The following is a 3687-nucleotide window of genomic DNA, read 5'->3' on the forward strand; positions in this document are numbered from 1 at the left end:
TTTTTGAAAATCTTTGCATATGACAGAGCATCTAACAACGCCTTGGAAAAAACTGCTTGATTCTTAAAAGATTCTTACCAAATAAAGCATATATAACCCCAAACAGGAAATGAAGAGTTATGTAATAATCATGTGTCCTAAACTCCTGAAACACTGCTGTCTCGTGTAGCAGTGGGAAACAGTTCAAACCCCTCTGTGATCATTAACATAAGTGACTGTACTTTAATATTCTCAGTAACTCTGATGCGGGCTGGAAAGCGGCTTCTATCAGAGGAAGAGCTGTATTTGTATTTATTGATGCTGGCTGGAATGCGGCTTCTATCAGAGGAAGAGCTGTATTTGTATTTATTGATGCGTGCTGGAAAGCGGCTTCTATCAGAGGAAGAGCTGTATTTGTATTTATTGATGCGTGCTGGAAAGCGGCTTCTATCAGAGGAAGAGCTGTATTTGTATTTATTGATGAGTGCTGGAAAGCGGCTTCTATCAGAGGAAGAGCTGTATTTGTATTTATTGATGCGGGCTGGAAAGCGGCTTCTATCAGAGGAAGAGCTGTATTTGTATTTATTGATGCGGGCTGGAAAGCGGCTTCTATCAGAGGAAGAGCTGTATTTGTATTTATTGATGCTGGCTGGAATGCGGCTTCTATCAGAGGAAGAGCTGTATTTGTATTTATTGATGCGGGCTGGAAAGCGGCTTCTATCAGAGGAAGGGCTGTATTTGTATTTATTGATGCGGGCTGGAAAGCGGCTTCTATCAGAGGAAGAGCTGTATTTGTATTTATTGATGCGGGCTGGAAAGCGGCTTCTATCAGAGGAAGAGCTGTATTTGTATTTATTGATGCGGGCTGGAAAGCGGCTTCTATCAGAGGAAGAGCTGTATTTGTATTTATTGATGCGGGCTGGAATGAGGCTTCTATCAGAGGAAGAGCTGTATTTGTATTTATTGATACGGGCTGGAAAGCGGCTTCTATCAGAGGAAGAGCTGTATTTGTATTTATTGATGCGGGCTGGAAAGCGGCTTCTATCAGAGGAAGAGCTGTATTTGTATTTATTGATACGGGCTGGAAAGCGGCTTCTATCAGAGGAAGAGCTGTATTTGTATTTATTGATGCGGGCTGGAATGAGGCTTCTATCAGAGGAAGTGCTGTATTTGTATTTATTGATGCGGGCTGGAATGCGGCTTCTATCAGAGGAAGAGCTGTATTTGTATTTATTGATGCGGGCTGGAATGAGGCTTCTATCAGAGGAAGAGCTGTATTTTTATTTATTGATGCGGGCTGGAAAGCGGCTTCTATCAGAGGAAGAGCTGTATTTGTATTTATTGATACGGGCTGGAATGAGGCTTCTATCAGAGGAAGAGCTGTATTTGTATTTATTGATGCGGGCTGGAATGCGGCTTCTATCAGAGGAAGAGCTGTATTTGTATTTATTGATGCGGGCTGGAATGAGGCTTCTATCAGAGGAAGTGCTGTATTTGTATTTATTGATGCGGGCTGGAATGCGGCTTCTATCAGAGGAAGAGCTGTATTTGTATTTATTGATGCGGGCTGGAATGAGGCTTCTATCAGAGGAAGAGCTGTATTTTTATTTATTGATGCGGGCTGGAAAGCGGCTTCTATCAGAGGAAGAGCTGTATTTGTATTTATTGATACGGGCTGGAATGAGGCTTCTATCAGAGGAAGAGCTGTATTTGTATTTATTGATGCGGGCTGGAATGCGGCTTCTATCAGAGGAAGGGCTGTATTTGTATTTATTGATGCGTGCTGGAAAGCGGCTTCTATCAGAGGAAGGGCTGTATTTGTATTTATTGATGCGGGCTGGAAAGCGGCTTCTATCAGAAGAAGAGCTGTATTTGTATTTATTGATGCGGGCTGGAAAGCGGCTTCTATCAGAGGAAGAGCTGTATTTGTATTTATTGATGCGGGCTGGAAAGCGGCTTCTATCAGAGGAAGAGCTGTATTTGTATTTATTGATGCGGGCTGGAAAGCGGCTTCTATCAGAGGAAGAGCTGTATTTGTATTTATTGATGCGGGCTGGAAAGCGGCTTCTATCAGAGGAAGAGCTGTATTTGTATTTATTGATGCGGGCTGGAATGCGGCTTCTATCAGAGGAAGAGCTGTATTTATTGATGCGGGCTGGAATGCGGCTTCTATCAGAGGAAGAGCTGTATTTGTATTTATTGATGCGGGCTGGAAAGCGGCTTCTATCAGAGGAAGGGCTGTATTTGTATTTATTGATGCATGCTGGAAAGCGGCTTCTATCAGAGGAAGAGCTGTATTTGTATTTATTGATGCATGCTGGAAAGCGGCTTCTATCAGAGGAAGAGCTGTATTTGTATTTATTGATGCGGGCTGGAAAGCGGCTTCTATCAGAGGAAGAGCTGTATTTGTATTTATTGATGCTGGCTGGAATGCGGCTTCTATCAGAGGAAGAGCTGTATTTGTATTTATTGATGCGGGCTGGAAAGCGGCTTCTATCAGAGGAAGAGCTGTATTTGTATTTATTGATGCGGGCTGGAATGAGGCTTCTATCAGAGGAAGAGCTGTATTTTTATTTATTGATGCGGGCTGGAAAGCGGCTTCTATCAGAGGAAGAGCTGTATTTGTATTTATTGATACGGGCTGGAAAGCGGCTTCTATCAGAGGAAGAGCTGTATTTGTATTTATTGATGCGGGCTGGAATGAGGCTTCTATCAGAGGAAGTGCTGTATTTGTATTTATTGATGCGGGCTGGAATGCGGCTTCTATCAGAGGAAGAGCTGTATTTGTATTTATTGATGCGGGCTGGAAAGCGGCTTCTATCAGAGGAAGAGCTGTATTTTTATTTATTGATGTGGGCTGGAAAGCGGCTTCTATCAGAGGAAGGGCTGTATTTGTATTTATTGATGCGGGCTGGAAAGCGGCTTCTATCAGAAGAAGCGCTGTATTTGTATTTATTGATGCGGGCTGGAAAGCGGCTTCTATCAGAGGAAGAGCTGTATTTGTATTTATTGATGCGGGCTGGAAAGCGGCTTCTATCAGAGGAAGAGCTGTATTTGTATTTATTGATGCGGGCTGGAAAGCGGCTTCTATCAGAGGAAGAGCTGTATTTGTATTTATTGATGCGGGCTGGAAAGCGGCTTCTATCAGAGGAAGAGCTGTATTTGTATTTATTGATGCGGGCTGGAAAGCGGCTTCTATCAGAGGAAGAGCTGTATTTATTGATGCGGGCTGGAAAGCGGCTTCTATCAGAGGAAGAGCTGTATTTGTATTTATTGATGCGGGCTGGAAAGCGGCTTCTATCAGAGGAAGAGCTGTATTTGTATTTATTGATGCGGGCTGGAAAGCGGCTTCTATCAGAGGAAGAGCTGTATTTATTGATGCGGGCTGGAATGCGGCTTCTATCAGAGGAAGAGCTGTATTTGTATTTATTGATGCGGGCTGGAAAGCGGCTTCTATCAGAGGAAGAGCTGTATTTGTATTTATTGATGCGGGCTGGAAAGCGGCTTCTATCAGAGGAAGGGCTGTATTTGTATTTATTGATGCATGCTGGAAAGCGGCTTCTATCAGAGGAAGAGCTGTATTTGTATTTATTGATGCGGGCTGGAAAGCAGCTTCTATCAGAGGAAGAGCTGTATTTGACTGAGAGCCTATATTTGGGGCAGTTGTGATTCGGGAGGGTTTTATAGGAAACCTGGCAACCCCGCGCT

The sequence above is a fragment of the Barbus barbus genome, assembly GCF_936440315.1.
Source record: "Barbus barbus genome assembly, chromosome: 46".
Lineage (NCBI taxonomy): Eukaryota > Metazoa > Chordata > Actinopteri > Cypriniformes > Cyprinidae > Barbus > Barbus barbus.